Here is a 25993-nt window from a genome sequence, read left to right as displayed (position 1 = left end):
TTTATAAATTGCTTAAAATAGGTACTTAAAATAAGTATTGTTATTTCTAAAATCATATTAAATTATATGATTTTATATTATTATTACTATTTAATTTTCTATATGTCGAATTAAGTAAAATGTAAAATAATATACACTTAAAAAAAAATATATATACAAAGAAAATGGTTGTAATATGGAACCTAGGCACTTGATTTTCAACAGAATCTGATTATGATAATTATAACTTATCAATAAATGAGTATATAAACAAAAATATGTTTATAGTTTAGAATAGTTCGCTTACAACACGAGTATACATCAATAATTGTGTGAGATGGGAAAAGTCCAACATATAAATGGGATAGGGTAAGACACACATATAAAAAGTAATAATTATTCAATATCAGAATTAAATTACCTCAATGATTGTTATGTTACAAATAATATTGTCTTTTAATTTAAATATCAATAAATATATGCTATATAAGTAGAGAGGAGACCCAGGCAAAGTGAATAACATTAATAACTCAATATCTGATTAGGATTTTAAAATATTGTAGAAACATATTGGTAATACTAAATCTAGTTATAAGCGGGCAACAAATATGTTAATGGTAACCATTGATACTGAACAAATAATAATACGATAGTTTTCTAAATTATGTAGGTAGTTTGGAAAAAAAATTAAGGTACCTACGAATTAATTTTTAACTATGATAATTTTTATTAAAATAATGCTTATAAAATTTCAATATACCTACTCATAAGAACAGTAATTTTATTTTTGCTTAAATAATGTTATATTTAATCATAAATAGCTAAATAATAATATAATATTGACTGACGGAAATACGATTTTATTTTTTTGGTGTTAATCAAAATTAATGAATTAATGAATGTTTACCATATTTCATACATGATAAAAATTTCATAACATACTGAAGCTATTTATAGCCAATACTTTTTTTAAATATTACCTACTCACTAAGGGTTATAATATTGTGGAATTTAAGTGGAAACTTAACTTTATATTTTAAAATAAATGCGCTAATAAGAAGTAGGAAAAAACATAACTGAAAAAAGCGTATAATATGTTACTTAATTAATGCTTGTTAGGTATCATAACAAATTACAATTAAAAATATAATATTATAACCATAGTTGTATAGGTAGAAAATCATACATACGTATATATATACATATATTTATATATAAAATATATATTAACATAATTTGGTGTTCGAAATCTTATATAAGTACAATTATTAAAAAAACAAGCACTATAAGCTAATATATTGTGAAACTTATGGATTTTACGAATCAATAAAACTCTACCGCTGCGATAATTAAGATGTATACGTGATAACGTATTATATATCGCACTAAAGCGGTTTTTAACTGATGAGTTATATTTAACATCACTACGTTGTCTTCTAAACAATTTAATTCTATAATAATTCATATAAGTTTGCTGAACATATATAATACGCACTCACACACATGCACACACTTATTTAAGTTACTACTAGACATGTATATATATATATGTTACTGAATGTAATTTTCAATTAAATTTTCTTTTTAATTGAACGTACATTACCCATGGGTTTTTTTAATGTAGGCAACTGTAATACTATTATATCATTTTCAAAGTATTAATTGTATTCAATTTATAGTAAAAATTTAAGTAAAACTATGGTCGCTAAATGGAACATTATTTTTACTTAAGAATTATATTTGAAACACAATAAGCTATATATGTTATAAGTTTCAATAAGATATTATGTTAATTAATTATTGATAAATGGTTAACTAAATTTAGTTTAGGTAGGTTTTTGAAAACGTAATGGTCGTAAACAATATGATGAATGTTATTAACTACCAATTAATAAAATTAAAATATATTATCGAAAAATACTTGAACCCAATGTAATGTTTTATATAGGTAGTACAGCGGTTCTCAGGGCCTAGGGCTCCACAAAAGTAGCCAAGGGATTGCGTGGCTCCGTGAGCATGACTGTATTAATTACATTTAAATTATAATATAATATATATATATATATATATATATATATAATTTTTTTTTATTTATGATATTGATGGTAATATTGAAGAATTTCATGAAATATATGACGGAATTGAACAACATTTAAATGAAATACTATCGTCACTAAAAAATATTTTTGAATATTTTGGCACAGTAGCAGTATTACTAACAAATATAAATTTATAAATAAAAAAGCTGTAGATAATAACATTTCTTTTTTTTTGCAACAACATACCTGTTTGAAATCAGATTTTGATCATATGCATCAATAAAAACAAAATATTGCAATAAATTAGATGCTAAATCAGACATGCGCATCCATTTCCTATCTATCAAGCCAAATATTAAAATATCGTTAATGAAAAAAGCAAACATTATGAATCACATTAAAATCAATAAATATTAAAATTCATAGATTACTAAAATAATATGTTCTTTTTTTTCCAATTAAATTAACTAAATATTTTTTATATATGCTTTGTATTTAAAAGAAAAAAAATTAAAGCAAATCATTTTCTATTTACATTATATTTTATGAAATATTATTGTCTTAAATAGACATTTCTGATTTTTTAGGCTCCGTAATTTTTTTTAAGGAACATAAGGATTTTGCATACAAAAAAGTTTGAGAACCGCTAACACAGTATATTATAGAAATGTATATACAATGCAAAAAATAAAATTGTGGTATTCTAAACTTTAAAATAAGGCATAAACGTAATTTAATTTTTTTGTTTTCTTATAAATTAACAATATTATAGTATGTAATTTTGAAATATTTAAAAACGAGTATTCCTTAAATCGAGATATTGTTATTTTAAATATATATTTAGTTTCACATCAACTACAACAATTATATTAAATACATTTATTTTGTTACACCTAAACGTAAATGGTATATGTAGATCACTAATCCTTTAGAATATGTATACAGAATTTTAACTAATAAATAATATAAAACTTTTTAATTGTATTTATGTAGGAAGATATCCTTGTAAGTATTTAATATTTCTGTAACAAACTTAAACTTTCTACAAGAGTATACATTTCTGAAAATATAAATATTATACTTGACAAACCTTGATATATTTTAGTGTAGTAGTAGTAGTTAACATAACTTTAAAACTTCTTACGATGTCATTACATTTTACCTATATCTTTTCAAAATGTATATTATAATGTTATATGGCGATATGTAACACCTTATTATACGGATACAAATACTCTAAGAAGCTTAATGGAGTATGATATATCAACACATAAGTATAACGTAATAATATTTAGAAGTTTTGTGTGTCAATAAGTTCTTAAACCAAAGACCACGAATACTTCTGGAGTTATTATCATTATTTTAGTATATTTGTATATAGATGCTATAAAATACACGTTATGTAACAAGATTTAAAAAATGTCAATGATCATTCTGAGATTGCGAAATGAATACAAAAAAAATATTTACAAAAACGATTCCAACATTAACACACAACATAAATCCGTTTCTAAAGAAGCCTGTTTTGTTACCTATATTATTTGTACTTCATCAAACTATATTCTATATTTGTTCAGTGAAATTGATTAATTGACTATTTAATTAAATAAAATTGTCTATTTAGTTAACTGTGTCATGTCGTTGATTTGTAAAACGGAGCTGTAAGTAAGTAAATTAAAAATGAAACAAATATATTGTACTAAAATGATATTTGTCAGGAAAAATCAACTTTGATAGACTTTATTCTCAATTTCGTGACAGACAGTTTAAAAAAATGACCATTTACACCATTTAGTTTTCGCTAAAAGTATTGATCAGTTTACAAACATATAATATCGGTAAAACCTTCTTTGGAAAATTACATAGCTGGAATTTACTGATAAAGAATGACTAGTGAAAGAAATAAATCAAAATCAAAATGTACTAATTATACGCGTGGTCAACGTTGTTTCACCTTTCGACTTCACAAATCCTTCAACTCGTTATACGAAAAACACGTCACGTAAAATATTGAGTTCCCAATAAATTTTATTTTCTGAAATATCATACATGTAGTACATGTATAAATATATTATATTACAATTAAGTAGATATTTACTAATTTAACTGTTAAGTCATAGACGCACAGAATTAAATACACGTTTTTATATTATGTATTTATTTAAAGAAAGTATAGCTAATTCTTCCGAAATTAATCTCAAAATTAACAAATAGTGTGTAATGCATCGAATGTTTCCGAAAAAAAGATACGCTTCAATAACACTATTCAAATTTATTCACTATGAAAATGAAAAAAAATAAATGGTTTAATATTTATAACATTATATATTTTGATAAAAGTGTAAAATACTTTATAAGGATTATAAAGAATAACTAAAAACCTATATTTCCTATGCTAATTTAAACATATGGTGAAAATTTAAAATATCTACGATTACTATTTAAGTTTTTTTGAATAACAACTAAATTAAAATATAAATTTTGTTGAAAACCTATGGATACTTGTTTTCACAAAAAAAGTATAGGATTTTATCCTCCTCAACGCGCTAATTAAATTCAGTTTTTATAAAAAAAAAAAAATAAATAATAATAATAAATAAAATACAATGGTTGAAAATTCAAGCATTTTTATCGCTTTAAAAGGTTATGACACACACACACACACACACACAAAAAAAAAAATCATTCTAAAATTAATACATTCATTGCTTCACTCAGAATCTAAAAGTTAAATTTTGTTCGTGCGGGTCAATTTATAACATACATTATAACAATTGATCAGTACAAATAAAATAGATTTTATAACCGCATACCAATGCTATATTATATTCTACTGATTATAAAGTGTTTTTTAATAATTCTAAAACACGTTTTAAAAATCGATCATAAGAAAACGTGAAAAATCATTGAAATCTGGCGACAGAATATAATTATATTATACTAATATACATAAATGATGGTTGTGTACAGAACAATTATTGCGATTATTCCAAACTGACCAAAATTATATGAATATTTAATGGATTTGAATTTTATCCAAGAAAACGTACAACATATTGTTTCAATAAAAATAAAAAATACAAACTGTGTTACAGAAACGTAAAACAAATTTAATTAGCTTAGGTTGACATCGACGCGGAATGACCAAGTTATGATCTTATGCAAAACTATTTACATCTAAGCATTTGAAAAATTAAACTTATATATTTACACATTATATTATGTTAAACACGTATAGCTATTAAACCTATATCAAACGTCTCACTAACAAGAAGTAAAAATGTAAATCTACAGTTTGAAATATATACCATTAACATTTTCTGCAACTTAAAACGACGAATGGTAGAATATTTTTTCATGAACTTACCAATAATTATTGATAACAAATATGAAATACAATTTATGTTTTTGAAACCATTATAACTGAAAATTTTTTCTCCTTATCCCAAAAATAAATGTATTATATATCTAGCCATGTAGGTATAACCATAATTTACACTGACAATAGATTTTACATCATACGTGGTATAAAATTAAAAATATTCTTAACATTGATATATTTTTACTTAATAAAATTACATAACTACTGTGTGAGCGTATGTTAATTATAAGTTAAACATATAATATAACGCATAAATTTCAGAGAAAAATTGTACAAGATGCGAAAATATAGAGATATTAGATAATATTTGATAGTTATATTAATTAATACATTAGACTTACACCATATAAAAGGGATATTATGTTGTCTATTATGTTTATTCGAAACCATTTATATTATAGAAACTAAACAATGGATTAAATAGATATGACAAATTATTGTAAAGCGAAACTCTAACGATATCTCTAAACATGGACAAGAACAGATTTTATCAGAAATATATAAGTATAAGAACACTATCAATAGAATTCCCTTGTTTTTGGGTAGTAAATTATGTTGAATAGGTAACAATTATAATACCGTATTCTGTTGCTGTAACTTTGCTTTATAGTTCCTAACAAATATTTTGATTATAAAACCATTAATTTATTTTTATGGTTTTGATTTGTTCACAATTATATAAATGTTTGTGGTTGTTGGATTTAATTATTTTATGTTTCAGTGAAAATTTAGTTAGGTTAGCTATAATATGACAACTTTAAGTAAAATACATATTATGCTTAGATTTTAATTTCATCAATTTATTGAAATAATGAAAAGAAAATAATACCATTGAAATTTAATAATATAATCTATTAAATCAAAATGTTTCCCATAAGAAACCGATGAACGATAAGAATAGAATAAATTAGTGGTTAAACATTTCAAACTTAAAATAAAAAAGCTTTTTGATACATTAGTAAATTAAGTTATAATTTTATCTTTAGTTAATAGTTGTCATGAAACTAATAAAAAATAATTTTCCAATGGTGATTCAGCAGTTAAACGTGTCAGAGTATCATTACAAATATTAATCGAAGTAAATGGCACATCAATTTAAGAATTTAAAAATAAATTAAATAGTGCCATTGGAAAAAAAGGTTTTGGAAAAAGGAAACACGTTTATTGTTAATGGTATAGGAATTTTCAGAAAGATTAAATTATTTTCCTTCGGATGTTCAACAGAATAAATGTTATCAAATAAAAGTACCTATGTAAAAAGAAAATCTACACTTACACGGAGTCACGGGCTATATGTCGGTGTACATAAATCATAATAAAGTGTTACTATATTTTATTGCTTCAACGATGGGTTTTGTATACGTACAAAAATCAATAAATATATGAGATATTAGAAATAAAATTTGATTTAAATGAGTATATATTATGTATATAATATATTTATACATATTTACCATACTATTCACTATATCGTCGCACCTACTTCAAAAATAATGTATTTTACACTTTTATTTCATGTAATAATGAACATTATATTGAATGTAGAGAGTTTTAAATTAAAAACAGTGTTTATTTTTTATTGACATTAAGTTCCAAGAATTTCTTTTCGTAGATTATACATTGAAACATAAGTAAAATATGTACTGTAATGATAATGATGACAAGTATAAATATAAAAGTACCCAGACAACTCTTTAAAGTTTCCTTTAATTCTTATTTTATACTTATTAAAAAATAAATACAAAACATTGTATTCAATAATAAATAAATTGAGTCTCAAACATCTCTTGCATAATTTTAAAGAATTCTTATTCGTTATAAGTAAAATAAATATAAATTATTATTAAATGAAAAACATGAAACAAATTATATTTTATTCAAAATCTTTACAATAAACGTTGTTAGTGCATTAATTATAGTATTAAAACACAAAAATGTTTTAAAGTTTAGTCAAGTTAAAAAAATATATAATCCTAAATTTGTTACTATATACAGCCTACAGACTACAGGTATATAACATTATATTTTAAAAACTGTTCCTGAAATCCTAGTATTAAATTGAGCATTGTTCAATTATGGATATTATTATTTCTTTCCAACGCAAACTAATCAACATTACTTTAGGCTATTAATATTAATCGAACATAAACTGTGGCTAAAATTATTCAAAACACATATTGCAATAATATATAGTAAATAATCGTTATTCATCACACGTAGGTTTCTTTAATATTTAATTAAAAACATTATTATCATGATTTGCAATTATATCATTTTTTTAATTCAAAATTAAACGAAATTTGTCAATATTAATAAACACATATTTATACAAAAAGGTATAATTTTATTATTTTAATATTATAATTTCCACTAAATATATAAAAACCGTACATTGTCTGGTAGTATTATTGTTTACATAATAACACGTCAAACTTTAATTTATGGGGGTCATTAATTAAATAAACCACTTTAAATAGGCATTATGTAGTAGCACATGAAACACGGAATTCAACAAATATTAGATTTGAAGATCGCATATATCGCAGTATAAAATACCAATGAAATATGTTTTAACAGATTTTCTAGAAAAAAAAAGACATCAATACTGCAGACGTAGTTTCGTATGAATCAGAAATAATATTGCTTACTGTAATAAAGTTATTAAAAATTAACGTTATTGAATTTGATTATGTAAGTTGTGTTCAATATAAATTCCATTAGAAAGTAGTAATTAAACATTTTAAAACTTTGTATCCTAGAGAGCTATACAGCAAATTTAAACTAAGTCTAACAAATCGAAAATCATATAATTTTATTATGCGATTGATTTGTAAAAAAAATAATTGTTAGAATTACTTTTCAAACAAATGTCACAAATCACACGTGAAATCGTAGTTCCACGGCATCGTGAATATGCTCCTAAATGTATACTATCATAATAATATTACGAGATAAAAAAATACTCGTTATACCTAACTATTAGTATAATTAAATAAACTACAAATAACTATTACGTCGATGATATCAAACAATAATTCGATACCAGTGTCATTTAAATATAATATGAACGTATAGTCAGTAAATCGATGTAGGACTAGAAACGTGATAGATATCTAAGTGCACTAGCAAATGATTTCAGACTTGGTGACACACTAAATTATTGTCTCATTTTTTGTATAGGTTTTTCCTTAATTTGAATTATATATTTCAAAAATATTTTGTTTCATTATTTTAACAAGATTTTAGACTGTAAATAACCTTCATAGCTTTATTCCTTATATATTTAAAATTGAGATCCAATTTTGTTAGAAAAAAAAACTGATTTCAACTGGAATAATATGCAAAAGTAGCAATGTTTTAAACGCGATGGTTGTATACCATTAGCTAAGTAAAAACTAAAAGGTTTAAAAAATGCGATTAGAATCCCAATACTATTTCATGAGATTGAATATGATAAAACCTAGAGTATTAAGGTGTAAAGGAAAAGCAGAATATAAATGATTCTCGGCAGTGGATTCTTTTTAAATGTCATGAAACTCATTCAACAGAAATTAATTTCATAATTTTAATTTCAACTAGCTATAGTTCTATTTAATATTTTTACATTTATTTTATATTAATATTATACAAAATACCAATATTAAAAAAAACAAAAAACTAAAAGATACTTCGATGTATCGATTTTTTAAATAATATAATACTTTATTCATAACCTCACTATTTTGTGTAATATAATTATATTATATAGTATATTTAGTATAATTTATAACAAATTAAAAAATAAAAAACTATTAATAATATAGTTAGGAATACAATTATATATACTTACAAATAATTAATTGTTAAACAAACATTTTTAAAGTTATATTATTTATATATTATATTTATCTACGTCCTAAAATATCTGAACGATCCCACAACTAGAGTAGGTCACTCATGGCAAATGTCTATTTGGCTCAATAGTCAATTCATAATCTAAGGCTTGAGTACCTACCAATTGTGTATTCACTATTCACATACAAACAGGATTAGAGATACCTGTGATGCTTAAAAGGTAAAAAAATGATGCGTAGTTTTTTTTTATACATTAGCAATATTTTTTTCATGTATCCTCTGATTATTTGCATACATATATAATTTATCATAGGAAACTGTTAGCTATATTTCACACAACTATAACTCGCTACCTGCGCCTTCATTTCGTGTCAAATATCTTCATGTTCAATATTGAACCAAATATAATGTAAAATAGTTTTTAATCTAACCTTGGAATAGTTTTATTAAATTGCATTGAAACATATACCTACTCATATGTTTTATATTTTTTTCTTATATGAACTCAAAATCAATTAATATATATTTTACAATTATTATTATAATAATAATAATTTATTATAATTTATTATTTATACTAATAATAATAAATTATATTAATATAGTGATGTATGTAAAATGCGAATTATTATTTACAAGAACTCAAGAAGCAACTTAAGTTCTAAATAAGCATTGAAAAAAAAAACAGAATTATATATATAAATGAAAAAAAAATTATTAATCTAAGATTTTTATTTTTATTTTTATTTCTATACTATTTTACTACTTATAAGTTATATTATATATTTATAAATACGAATTACGTAAAACATATACACCCCAAGTTCAATCTGACTTTTGTCACCTTGGTTAACAATGTGCAATATTTAATTTAGAAAAATATATCGTTTAATCTACATTCCTAGATAATGAATTACATTTTTTTTTTTTATATTACATGATTATTTATATTTTATTAGTCAAATCCGTTAGATCAATTAGAAAAAAAAGTATTATATGTCTTTTTCTCTAAATGTTACGTAACAATTTCGTATACAATGTTATATTTTAAGAATAAATATATTAATAGGACAATAATAAGTTATATTAATTGTATCAATTTAATGAGTAATAATAAAAAAAACCATTATATATGCATAATGCATACATATTTTTTTAATGTATAGTGATATCATGTCCATCTACAATCACTGTAGTTCAAAGTTATAGGTTTTCAAAATAAAGTTTCTATAATTTCAAGCTTCTGAGCGTAATGTTGAATGTAAATTTTTTTACAATGAAATGTTCTTTTGAAACAATTGTGTTTCCTATAACAATTTAAATAAACAAGTACTTTTGAGAGGTCAAAATTGAAAGTTTTCAGATTTTTAAAAAAAATACTTATAATTAGTAAAAATCAAAAAAAAAAATAGAAATATTTATTAATATTTTAATATTGTTATAAATATAATTGTTTGGTAACGTTGGTTATCAAAAGTTAGATCATCCCTTAATCGTTTATCATGATTCATTATTGAATTCAAATTTAAAAAACCCATCATTAATAAACTAAACTCTTGCTATACAGCAAAGTGGTTACTTACTTTACCACTTTTTAATGTATTAATTGTATATTAAAAAATTTAAGAAAATAAAAAAATAAATATAAATATATTTCAAAATAATTAAAAATATTTAACGATAACATTGTTTTTGATAATTGTATGATTTGTACATTTTAATAGCTTATGGTTAATTTGAAAATTACGTTTTTATAGTTTTTAGCGACTTTATAGAACAGGACAATAATTATAAATGAATAGTTAATAATATGAATTTAAATGCTATTAACTAATATGGGTCGTGTTTAATACGCAACAACTTTAAAGATATCGTAATATTATTATTATATTAAAAGCAACAAATTTAATAGTAAGCCGAAACATTAGTGTAAAATAAAATGTTTGAAAACTTTTTACTATATTTAACTACTGCAGCTGAAAGTGAATGTTGTGGGGAAAAAAATTAAACATACCATATGTTTTAAATTTTTAATACCTACTATATTTTCGTAAATACTATTATTATACACATATTTACAATCCTAAGGTTTTATTTAATTTTTACATTGAGCAAAATGTACAAACTTTAAAATAATATAAGTATTATTTTGGACGTTTACTACAACATCTATAATATGGATACTATAATATCTATAATGTAATTAAACCCCAATAGACATATTTAAATCAAGTACCAACATTTTTTTTTTTTGCGAACAGTTTTTTCAAACTACAAACATTTTACGGACTAAACTCTCTGAATTACGGAAATAATTACGATGACAAAGAATGCTCAGTATTAGGGATCTCATTGTACATAATATATTAAATATCACATCTATGTGCAGAGTATCAACTACTGTTTGTACGCGCTACGCAAGACGTCCTTACCGCATTGTCAATATGTAGAAAATGGTACGCGATTTCCACTGAGAAATCTATGAACGTCACAATATTCCAAAAGTCGTTTACGATTAATAAGACTTACGATCTATGGTTGTTACGTCCCGTTCACGATCATTGCGTTAACATACAACTGTGCGAACCACCACGATATTAACTGTGTACTGCTCCGCCGCGCCGTGGTACGACAAAACCCGTGCCAGCCAGCAGGCGGCCGAATGTATTATTGTTTTTTTTTTTTACATTTTATTTCATTCCATTTCTCCCACCATGACAGTTAAAAGAAACAAGGTGATCCGTTTAACAAGCCACACTAATTTTACAGTTTATTCTAATGTTTTTTAAAACAATTCACGCTTAAAACAACAATCCTTTAAACTTAGAATTAACATTTTTTTTAGTTGTAAAAAATAAATATTAAGTGTAGATTACATCATATGAATATACATACTAATCAAGGCCTAAAATGTCTATTTAAAAAAGCTATTAGAAGTTACTATAGTAAGAGTGCAGGTCGCCGGCACACATTTGGTACACACTACATAATTTTCACATGCACACACACGATATACTCTATCTAATATATATAACTAAGAAGTGTGACGAGAAGTTACAAGCGTCATTTCGAACCGTTGCCAGATTATTTAAAAATTTTTTTGTTAAATCTTGTACGCGCGAATTATGATGTATAAATAATACTGTACGGCAGCAGTGATGTTATATATAAGTAAGAGGTATGTACAATATAATATGGACGAACGCCCTGCCGCGATGGAAATACATATTAATGAACATCGATAATAATTATATTTTTCTTTCCGCCAAAGATACTGTTCTTAATTAAAATATATTTAACAGATATATGAAAAAAAAATTAAGACAAAAATAACTTAACGACTTCGTTTTGTTAAATGGCAATAGTATAAAACGAACAGATACATAGGACGTACATTTACTGGGGCGGGTCTACATATATAATTGTACGATTTTGAATTTCATAATAATATACGATTATATGTAAACTAACAGTTCAAATACAACGGTATGATACCAACTGTTATTGTAATTATTAAATAATCACTGCAGCAGTACAATGAGGATATGTTTAATTTTTTACAACTTATATGTATAAAAAATTAATTTTTTTTTATTGCTGGACCAAGTATTTATTAATTTATTGAAATTTATAGCGTGGATAAAGGTTAGGTTTAAACTCATCTAAACTTTAAACGCCAATAAATAAAAATGACTATTCGGTATTCGGTATTTATTCATCGATTGTGTATTTTTAAGAATATATTCTACTCTATAGAATATTAAAATATTTGGCATACTTTAGGACTCCTTCCAGTAATATGATTTGCTCCAGGTCCCAGAAAACTAAGCATCAGAGCTACTTTTACTTAAACGATGTACTACATGTTTAGTGTTTACAAACTATGAAGACACCGATATACATTCTAATATTATGATAGGTACCTATAGGTATACGAAAATTAATAACCAATCGTTCATATAAAAAGTCATGTAAAACTAAATTTTATTATTATTTTAACATTACTGTAATTGATATTTTTTTTACTACTTGGAATAAATTAGAAACAAAAAAATATTTTGCAATTACGTTCTCAGAGTTTTATCATTACACGCAGAAAATTTCAGTAATAAGTAAACCACAAATTTGGTAAGTAATCAATATTATATTATAATAAAAGATTTATAAAAGACTTATGATATTATATACTATTTACTTTATAGATATATAAATAGCTGATCGACACTTAACCATTTTTATAACAACAAATACAAAAAACAGACAACAATTGATATTTATATCACACCATTTGTTTTTTGTAACCCAATCAGTATAAATATTTACTGTTGTACTCATTATTAATTTACTGACATTTCTCTTACAAATATCACAACAAATATCATCGATTATTAAGTTTAAAATCAAATGAATTTGTAATCATGATAATTATTCATTGATAATAATAAGAATATTTAAATTTTAAGTAACTTATGGTAAACATTTTATTAAATTTTCAAATATTTTATCAACACTAATCGAAAAAAAATAAAAATATTTTAAAACTTACAAGTTATAACTAATAACTATAAAAGTTATCTACAAAATACTAATAAAGATACTTTATTAAAATAAAATGTTATTTGTTTTTCTTTAAAAACTGTTTTTAATCTTATATTCTTCTCTATATTTTTGTAAATAATTTAACTAATATTTTTCCCTTATGTACTTCATTATAATACCTTATTATTGAAACTAACTGTTTCAATTGCGAATAATGGGCTAAAAACTCAAAAAATAACAGTGTCTTTTATCTATTGTTTACTATTCACTAGCATCTATTTATATACATACATAAATGTAAAAATAAAAATCTTAAGCACGCATATTCTCTAAAATTACTCATCCAATTAATTTGATTGTTTATTATTTTTTTTTAATAAAATAGTACAACATGGAGCAGGTTTTAAACATATTTCTGATTCTATAAGTTAATAAATTATCAAGTTATTATTTTTTTAAATAATCGGTAAAAATACGTACATACATTTTTTCCTTCCGTGTTACCAGTTATTATTAACTATGTAATTATATATATATATATATATACTAACTTATATATTATATAACTAACTGTTATTATTAGAAATTAGTATTTAGATGAATAGTTGATATAGTATAACAGTACAAAACATTTTAGTTTTATTTGATTTACATTAATAAAACTTTATGAATTATTAGTTTTTGGTCCAGAATAAAAAGGAAATTAAATTAGGGTTGTCCAAAAAAATAAAAAATAAAATAATTTTAAAAAACCTACAGCTGTTAAATGGTTAAAAAAAAGCAAAACTTAGTGGAACAGCTATGTAAAATTAATAAATTTTAAATATTTATACACGGAATCAGAAAACTAAAATTTTTTTTTATCCACAGGTGTTAAGCTAAATGTTAGCATCAGGCAACCAAAGTTAATACAGATGCATTTCATTCGGACTACAAAGTGCACAAGGATAGCTAGTAATTTAATAAATATAAAATAATTTGTTGATATTACGATTATTTCTAATAAAAAAAGTCTCTGTTAGGTTATGTATTATGGCTTGCATAATTCGAAAATAATATATAATGATGTAAACGTAATAATATTGCTTTTTTTTTTTTTGTTTTTTTAATTTATATTCATCATAATAATCAAAAATCTTAAAATATTTAATACGGTTTTTAATTTTTAATTTTTTCTAATTGAATAGAATCGTAAGTGATATATAATCAAAAAGCTTAAAATAACTTAAGTTCTTCTATTTCATGATACAACAAACAAATACAATACCTATAACTGCGTGCGTATATTATATTTAAATATATGAAATTTTACACGTCATTGATTCATTTCATGAAAGGAGCAAAAATGTACCTATTCTATAAATTGGGAAATTTCACGCCTGAGATAATGAAATATCATGTAAAGGATTTGTTGTTATAATATTTTATACTTAAAGAACTTTATAAAAGCCACGAGAACATCATGTGATTAAATTAAAATTTTGTTTTCCACAAACTCGATTCTTTGAATTTTAACTATTTTAATTATTTCTAATACTATATAATTATGAAATACAAAATTTAAGAATATCTTTTATCTACAATATTTTTATTTGTAAATTCAATTGTAATAAATAACATAGTTAAATTTTAATAGTAATGCGTTTAACTTTATAAAAAAAAATTTTTTAAATATATTGAATTTAATTTAAAAGAATTAAATACATATTATTTTAAGTTATAAAACCATTTAATTTCAGTGCATAAAAGCAAATATACATTTATAATATAATTCTGAATTTTCTACTATAATTCTAAAATATTTCTTTATCGCTACAAATAGAATGTTAAATACTTCAATTAACCAAATTACATATAAAGCTATATATTTTGTCTATTGCTTACCCTTATCAGTTATGCTTTTTACTCGAATAAGTTATCAAAATTAATGAATACAGTGCTCAATCAGACTCATTTAATGAATAAAATAGAATGGTAAAAATGATCGCCAAAATCGGTCAGAAATTCGCTACTACATAAAAGACGCTAAAAGAAAAAAAAATGGTAAGACATAAAAGAGGTTGAATAAAGAGTATCGGTAATTCGAAATGTAGATTTTAGAGTAGGTCTGGAAGAGAGATAATTGGAGGGGCTTTCGGTAGCAGACAAGGCACTTAACAATTTACAAAATCAACATAATAATTCAAGAAAAAAACGGAGTAAAATATTTTGTAATAAAATCAATATATCAAAATAAATATAAATTAAATTTTCTAATCTCTATATAATTTCAATACTTGTAGATTCAAAAATAAACATATGCGTGTATACCAATAAATGTATTAACTGCGAATTGTATATCATCTAACTTTCATGATAATGGGGTAAAACATCTTCAATCTAAATCCCACCACATTGTATTATTTAAAAATAAAAATATAGAAAAAAAACTTTTTATGTTGTTATTTTTATTAACGCCGAATAGCTACTTTAGTGAGTACTTTATATTATAGCGATTTATAAAAAACCACTTACCGGCTTGCTCTGCAGCCTCTCTGGTTTTTCCCTCTCCACTCCAATCATCGTCTGAAACAAACAAAACAAACTGAAGTTACCGTTTCCATGATATACTTGTTGCGTTATTGGTGAGATGAGGTAAGAAATGATTTTCATATTTTGATAACGATTTGGAGTGGCATTTCTTCATTTTGTGCCGTGTCCAAGGGGAATGGTGTACAAAACGTCAAAAATAAAAAAGACGAATTTGATCTAACATAATTATAGTAAATAAAGAAAACATGTATTATTGAATTGATGACTAATAATGATTTTGAACCTGCTGCAATACCTTGTTTTTAATCCAAAACAATAGGATAGATATAAATAATAATAATAATGATAATATTTACATATTTTGTTTTTTGGAACAACCGTGTGGTAGTAATTTAGATAATTTTTAGATGGTCGAGTGTAACGTAGTAATTTCACAAGGGGCCAAATGTTTCCTTTTCGTATATTAAAGAACTATACAATGGTATAGGTAATATATTGTTATATATTACTCAGAAAATATTAGTTATACTGTAACATATTCCCTAGAGTCCAGGAGTGATGGTGGTGGTAGTGATGGGAATAATAAGAGTGTATAAGCATTAAGCATTGTACAATTCCATTTTCATCCTAAATATAATATAGCGAATAAAAATCGCAGAAAAATAAATCAGTAATGTATACTCATATGATGTGTGAACGTATATACATAATATTGATTCCACTTTTAATATTAATATTACACATAGAAACGAGTTTTTCGTTATTTAAGAATATCAGACAACATGAAACTTAGTCATATTTCATTTAAAATTTTACGAATTTGTAATAAATATACAAGTTATATCAGTTATATATTTCATATTTATATACAATTATGTATTCTGACACTAATTCACTTTTAAGCGACAACTATTACTATTTATGAAGTGCATAAATAATTGTAATTGAATGATTAGTGTACTGTTCGTAAGATTGATATAAACAAATCATTACTAGCGTAGCTTATATTTACTTGATATACAACAAATAATCGAAATTTTAAAACTTTTGAAACTACAGTATAAATTTACATACAATCGTAGTTAACATTATTAATAAAAAATCATTTAATACCTACAGTTATATATTTTTCTACTTGAAACTTACTTTTTTTCGCAAAAGCGTATTATTTTGTAAAAAAATAAAATAGTTGATTAAAATACTATGATTTATTAACAAATTCGTAAAATTAGCTTTTTACAATTTACAACTTATTTATCTCACATTTTTTACATTGTTTAAAATTTATTTCAGGGATTTTTTTTATGCACATTATTTTATTTTTATTAGGCTTTTATTCCTTTTAAGGATTTGAATATTTAACAAAAATTAGACCAATATTTCAGAATGCATGTATAAAATAAAAAATACAATGATAATAATATTTCAATGAATATATTAATATACTACAAAGTAATATTGTATAAATCTCAAATACTCAATTGTGTTTGTCAAATTAAATTTTTAAATAGTTTAATTGGGCGTATGTAATTTGCGCCATAAAACAACCCCCCCCCCCTTCATCCACCAAAAAAATATATATGTATATGTCATTTGCGCCACATCTAAAAATTAATTTTGGCAATTTGCGCCAAATAAAACTAAACAAAAAGGCATTATGTAATCTATAATATTGTATACCTACTAAGATTGTAATTTGCGCCATTCTCCACCTTATTAAAATTGTAATTAGCGCCACTAATATTAAAATAATAAATAAATGTAAGTAAGTAAAACAAACTCCACGTATATTAAATAAGTAAATTTTCGTTTAATAATAAAATATATAAAAATCAAATAAAAATCAATATAAAAATGATATTGGACACGCGTCGGTACGTATTATTGTATATCCTATGTGATATCAGTAAATTTATCTGCTGGTAAATTCGAACTGCAATTGAAGTTGAAAGTATGGCGCAAATTACATATTCCATTTAATTTACTGTCGTGACGCAAAATACCAAAATTAATTTGTTTATGTGGTGCAAAATACTGTTATATTTTTATATTTTAGCGAAAATTGCATACGTACTTAAATTTACCTATTCGTGACGCAAATTACAAGTAATAAAATTGGCGCAAAATACCATCTCCCGTTTAATTTCTAATTTACTTTAAATAGAATCAAATTTCATTCTTTTATAATCTATATATTTTATATGAATGTAATGGATATATGGATGTTATTTTATGTTATGTATATAAGACGTAAGTATAAATAATTTTATTTAAAAATTAAAAATTTTTAACGTTGAACGATTATACGCATCTTAAACGCCTTAGGAAATATTATTATAATATAAACTTGCACTTATAAAAAACTACGATCGTCTAACTAATCGTTGTTGGTTTCTACATATTATAATTTATACACATAATGTGTGTATTTACATTACATTAGCGTGTTCGATTAAATTCAAAAATGCAGGTTTAAAATAGATAAGTTATACTTACTATTTATTGTAAAATTATATCATACATACTATGGCATTGAACCCTACTTATTTTTATAAGCTAAATGTGTATTAGATACTTATATAATTCTAACCATTAAATATACAAATAAAATAAAAATTTTTTTTTTCATTATTGTTAATAATGTAATGTTTTCTATTTTCTAATCTTTAATTCTGAGTTATAGTTTATTTAATAAATAATTTCAACCTTAAATTATTAAATAAATCTATAACTTAAGTATTTACTGTTTGTTTTATTGCATAACAATTTTGAATTGTATTAAAAATATATTTTTCTAAATTATATTATAAGACAAGTATTTATTTTATCATACACCCATAGAAAGACTTTTATGAATAAATTTTATAAAATATTTAAATGATTAGGTAGATATTTTAAATTTTACTTGATTTTATTGTCTATCGACCACCAAAAAAACCATTTTTCAATGAATAAATTATACGTTCATTTTACATTTAAAGCAATTTGTCAAAAAGAGCTTTTGTAATATTACAAGGGATTTAATTAAAACTTTTTAGCATCACTAAAAATGTTTCAAGAATTAGTAAGTCTGTTCATTAACTTAATTCTTTAAATATATAGGTAAATGTAATATTCATATTATTAATTTTTTTTTTTTTTTTTTTTAATTGGCTTCTTAGTATACACAGAAAGATGATTATTATATTAATAAAATATTTAAGTTTATTGACGATCAAAAAACCATACTTTTTTAATGATACATTTAAATATTTCATCGTCCAGCATATATTTTTGGTTGAAAACAACTCAACAAAACCAAAAGGCAGTATGTTTATAAAAGCATTTTTCATAATTTTTAAATTAAAAACCAAAAAAATTAAATTCTATAATTTTATTATAATAGGTAAATTTTGATTTTATAAATAAAAAAAGTGAGTAGCATCTGACTAAGGCGAAAGCTGCATGGGGCTCGTGAGCCGCAAATTGTCCACACCAGCTATATATTAGAGTATGTATATATCTACAATATCTTCATAGAATGAAAATAATATTTCAATATTTAAAAACTAATTACATTTTTAAAAAAAATGTTCAGCTGGCTGCATGGAATGATTTTTAATCAGAATAGAAAATTATGGTTTTTGTGGATGCTAGATATAAAATATCCATTAGTCAATATTGTATATATTTCTTGTGGTATATCAAAATTTATTAGACGAAAATAGTAACAAAGTGAACGAAAAGCAGACAATTTCTGTATAATGATAGGATAAATTAGGAATTTGGTTAAAAACAATATGGCAAATAGTTTAGAGATTTAGGATGTTAGTGTACGTGATGTGTAACTTTAGAAATTAATCAGCCATCCGGAAACTAGTCCTGGACGTGATCTAATTGTTAACATAAATGACATATTATAGTTCACCAAAATCCAGAACACAAATATGTACCTGTATGTTTAACATATTATTCTGAATCATAATTAACAATGATATTATATATACGTAGTACATATAAGTATTCCACATTAAATAGTCAGTCTTACTTTACTCGCAGGGCCATATTTACGCACGGACAAAATAGACATTTGTCCTGGTCCCACGTGGTCAAGGGGCCCATCGGTGAATATCACTAACTATGTATTTAATGTAATGTAATATATCATTTTGTTGAAATAAAAATTTATTTTTTATTTTGTCCTGGGCCATATATTTAGTAAATCAGGCTCTGTTTACTCGTAGTCTAAGATTACAGTAATACATAGGTACGTTTAATGGTATCAATTTAGTTTTTACGTACAGTATACATATTATATAACATAAGACAACGATTTATCAAATTAATAAATATATATATCCGAGTATGTGGCTGAATTATAAATGTTATTTACTATTCGACATTGTATATGTACTTAATATAATAAAGTGTGCAATATAATAACATATAGACATGGTAAAAACATAAAATGGTCTCATGAGAAATATTTATAAATAAAAAATTGTAAGAAAAATATTATAAACGTGATTTAGATGAGTTAAAGTGAACCATATACTTATTTTTATTTATTATTTCTTGAAAAAATAAAAATGAAGTTCAAGCAAATTATAATGTAAATCATGTTCATATATTACTATAATCAATGTTTAATTTAAAATTTTTATTCTTCGTAATTAACAGTTTTATTTATTAGTTTTTAAAAGTCTTTGGGACAAAATTACATATAAGAGTTTTAACAGACAAAGTTGAATTAAAAAAACAATATTATTTTACTCGAAGAACTACATAGATTCAAAATTAACTTTTATAATATATTACATTATGCTGTAAGATTCAATTCTATGTATTGTTGTATATTCTATACAATAACTGTTTGTTTATATTTTAAAAAAATTAAATCTGTACTCTCTGTGTTTTATATTTTTGATGAAAATCATAAATGTGTATTAATATAATGGCTTATACTACACAAAATATAATTTCGAATGATTTTAAATTTAAAAATATATATATATATATATATATATATAGTAGAATTGACAAAAATATTAAATAATTAAATATTCAATCTATCTTCAATCAACTCCTTTTTATATCATAGAGAAATGGAAATTCTATATTATAATAAAAGTTAATTTTTTTTTTCACTATAAATCCAAAGAAATGATATTTTTAATAAAATTAATTATTATTTTAGTTCATATTTATTTCAATGAGAGATAAAGTATTCCAATATTAGTTTTTCAATATAGCTTTTTAATAAAATATAAAAAACGTAGGTATACATTAAAAAAAATTTTTAATCTTCTATAAATTTACCAATTTTATTATGCGTAGTTTTAATCTCTTAGGTATTTTTATTTTTTTATGATAAAAATATTATTATTTTTTATAAGATATTATATGTGTTCTTATTTCTACTCTTTAGGCATAAAAAATTGTATTTTTGTTAAAGCTAATTCACATATTTTATGTGTAGGTATAAATTCACAAGTCTTTTATTAAAACAATAGCTATGTAATTACTAATTTTAAGGTTTTCATTAACTACAAAGCTGGATACAAAGCTCTTTATTCGACATAATACTTTACTGATCAAAGTACAGTTCAGTAGAACCCAACTTGCAATGATGTAAAATATTTTACATTGTTTATAAAATATAAGAATAGTATAGGGCTTATTTCATAATATTAAGCTAACTATATTAGTTCATGGTTATACTGAATATTTCTATATTTATAACTAAAATAGTAAGACTAAAACTGCATTGATATATTCAAAATATGTATTGTACGAACATACGTAATATAATATATAAGTTGTTATTATATAGGTATACGAGTATGAATAGACTCGTAATAATAAGCAGTTGTATCAAATCAGAGTTTTTTAATAATTAACTTATTATATTATATTACTTTTATTATTATAATTATTATTAAAAAAACAAGTAACAATATTATTAATAATAAATCTAAAATCAAAATTGTATTAAATTATACAAAAATATTATAGATTAATATTATGACGGTTATATTTTATATATGAATTATGATTCCCGTATTTTTTTTTTTTTTTTTAGGAGGTAAAAGTTTAAAACTATTTTTGTAACGAACCCAAAAACTTCAGAATTAAGTTTCTCTTTATATTACATGTATGTAAAACAAAAACAAAGGTTTATCGTATAATTCGGTACACACCTATTAGTAATATTACATTTGTGTTTGAGAAACTAATATGTACACAGGTCTATCTATAAGTGGAAATTATACACTTATAAATATACCCTACGCTTTTCTAAACATTAATTGGAAATCTAAAATGTTTGTATCAAAATTCATGATAATCTAAAGGTACGGCCAATAAGGCTTCATTTATATCAGAGTATGTGTGTGTGACGTGCGCTCGTAGTAAACTTTAAATGTTAGAGAACAGTCAATAAGAATTTCAGTAAAAGTTAGGTTAACATCTTTGGTATATAACGAGATAATGCATATATATATATATATAGAGATAGATTATATTTTCAAGTGATAAAATTAAATAAGATGATGTGTTTAAGAATTGGTATACCAAAATCAACTTAGTTATTTATGTCAGTTTCAGGTCAGTAATTTTTGATTGTTGAGAGTTCTACTGAGGAGTATTTCACTGTAATTTGAAGTACAGATGATCTTAACCTCATTCAAATTTACTTCAAAAGATTAAAGAGGTTTGTATTTTAATTAAATGTCAAGGCTTCAGATCACATATTTTCGAGTAGATACTAGATATACAATATATTGTATTATATTAAACTCACACATGTTTGATACACGTATATAATGTATTACGTACTTGACATCATACAAAGTATTCTACGTTAACTATGTAACAATTATAAATTATTACAAATTAAAACAAGTACAACAGTAATTAAAAATAGTCAGATGATTTATTTACTAATATTATATAACTAAAAAGTTACATAACTGTTTATCACAAATTTCAAATTTAAAAAAATAATCGTTATCATGAAATAATAATTTTCCTATAACACTCAACATCACTACAGAATAATTATAGTTAGTATAGAAATATTTAACTTGCATATTCAAACCAAAATTGAATTCCATAATATAATATAGTGCTTAATAATCTATAGTGTTGTTAAAATAAATTAAAAGCATGTTTATGTCAAATATTACAATTCACAATCAATCTTGATAATATAACAAGAAAATATCTAGCCAATTAAAAGATAATATTAATTGATTGATCCAAAAAATAAACCATGTAGATACCTACCAAGTATAGAAAATATTGGAAGTAAATAAAATGTTAGATCTATAACACATATTATACATCGCAGAATAAATAATTGAAAAATAATACCAAAATATATTTTATTTAAATGGGTTCAATTGTTACATTATATTTTATGAAAGATATTCACATCAAAATACAAAATTAGCATCAAAGTACAGACCACATAAATATTATAAGATCATTACGCTAGGGACACTAATGGAATTCTTTAGTGTTATATACGTGTATACTTTCCAAAATTGATTGCGTTGTGTATACAAGAAAAAAAATGTAAAAAAAAAAGACAGTGTCAGATAAATTTTTCATTCATTTTTGATTTAAGATTACCACACTTAAATTCGTCGTAATATGTAATATACAACATGTTGTATAATAAAGATAGGTTTCTGTGCCATACAACTATGTTTATGAAAAATATGATACAAATGAGTAAAAACATTGTGGGAATGTAGATAACAGAGTAATTTTATTTTTATTTGTGCGTAGAATATATATTGAATTATATTTTTATATGAACACATTACGTACATAATAAAGTAGTATTACTTATCAAAATAACATAATAATAATACTCCAATTCCTATAAATTCATAAATATACTCCTATTTATTTTTGATTTTTACCAAACACATTCAAAAACCTAATAATTCAATATCGTACAACAGTAATGTTCCCGAATATAACATACATTAATATAATATATGTATAAATATAATGTATATATTAATAATATAATATCAACTGTATGAAATGTAAAATATTTGATGTATTCGCTCTGGGTTAAACTAGATTTGAAAAAGCTACCAATACTTTACCTACGATTTTTTCATTGTAATGTAAATAAAAATATATGTTATTTCATTTTAATCTCAGACCTAACTTAACCAAAGTTTCTTAGTAATTACATTTATTATATTTAATGAAAATTTTAAATAAACTTGGCATTTAACAATAAATAAAAAATAAAAAATAAATTATGTTATTCGAATTGCAGTTATCATAAGTACTTAAGCACATAATATTAATTTGAGTCAAGCACAGTAGATTATTCCTAGGTATTAAATATCATGTAAAACTATGTCCAGTTAAATATTTATTTGATTATGATTTGATTTTATTTTGTTTTTTATTATTATTTTATGAAAATACTTTACAAAGTTGTACAGTTAAGTCGTATACTTTCAAAACAATATACTTATTAATTTTTGTTCTATAAATACGAATTTAAAATTAAAAAAAAATAAAGGACATTAAAGAGTAGAGAAAAAAATAAAAAGGGCAAAAAGAGAAAATATGTTTGAAATAAAATTCTTCTTCAGGAGGTATGGAACAATACACAGAAACAAAGCTTTTAAAGTTAATATTATTTATAAAAATAACTAAATAACAAAAAACAATGCCTATTTCCGTATTTATTAAAATGATAAAACGTATAAATCGAGTCACATTAACTTATGATTCGTAGAATCTTAACTTTTTATAATTTAATAAGTGTTAGTTATGAATATTTATGAACTAGGTATTATTAAATATTGTTTAAGCAACAAAAATGATTCATTTATGTTCAGCGTGCGTCATATATCATTCATTAGCATCAAACTTTCATAGGTACTAAATAAAAAAATGTAAGCAACTTTAGAAAAATTGAAAGCATAAATATAAAACTTTAATGTAAGCTTGTAAACAATATTAAATGCTGTAAGCTTTTCGCGTTTAATATCATTCAACTCGCTGTCATTTAAATAACATCATATCTAAATATCTAAGTTGCAGTTTACATATATATAAATAGGTAAGAACCTCTAGACCATTTTAAAAACTCACATGTTAATGTAATTAAAGTCTTTTAGATTTAAATTACTAATGTGATTCTATACAACTATATGTCTATATTTAACATCAATTTTAAAGCTTTATATGCTCATTACTTATACTATATTATCTCAATTTTTAATACAATAATTAATTAAAAATTATGCATTTAATTTGTATCTTAAATAAAAAAAATATTATGTGCATAACAATGGCTTAACATTTATGCTTAATATTCAAAAATGTTGACCAAATTATTGTAAATATTTTTACAATACTTGTAATTATACATGTTGATGATAATCTAATTTAACCTAATCGAATTTTGAAAACACGATGTTTGCAAGACAATGATAACAATTATATTCATGTATTAAAGAATTAAAAATAATCAACATGTAAATTAGTTATGTCAGTTAAATTTTGGATAATTTGTTTTTTTTTAGTTAATATATGTATTGTGACAGTTTTCGTTTGTTTATGTTGTGGTAATGTTTTAAATGTACAATTTACCCATCAAGCTGTGAACTGTTATTAAATTTAGAAAGAATTAAACCCCATATTTAGTACTCATATATATATATATATA

At 23.1% G+C, this 25993-nt stretch overlaps 1 protein-coding gene across 8 annotated transcripts in view; it reads right to left on the bottom strand.

Annotated features, from left to right (window-relative positions):
* LOC112603431 (coiled-coil domain-containing protein CG32809) overlaps positions 1-16343 on the bottom strand; it is a 122543-nt gene extending 106200 nt beyond the window's left edge. For 7 of the 8 annotated variants that reach the window (XM_025351968.1, XM_025351967.1, XM_025351971.1 and 4 more), the window contains exon 1: positions 11764-11827. The gene's annotated coding sequence lies outside the window, so the exon portion shown is untranslated. Of the gene's footprint in view, positions 1-11763; positions 11828-16287 lie in introns of those variants that run through there. The other variant, XM_025351974.1, reaches the window with a different exon arrangement.
* Positions 16344-25993: the final 9650 nt, after the last annotated feature.

Source organism: Melanaphis sacchari, unplaced genomic scaffold (genome assembly GCF_002803265.2).
Source record: "Melanaphis sacchari strain LSU unplaced genomic scaffold, SCAv2.0 Contig108_pilon_pilon, whole genome shotgun sequence".
Lineage (NCBI taxonomy): Eukaryota > Metazoa > Arthropoda > Insecta > Hemiptera > Aphididae > Melanaphis > Melanaphis sacchari.
This window is presented reverse-complemented; position numbering and strand designations above follow the sequence as displayed.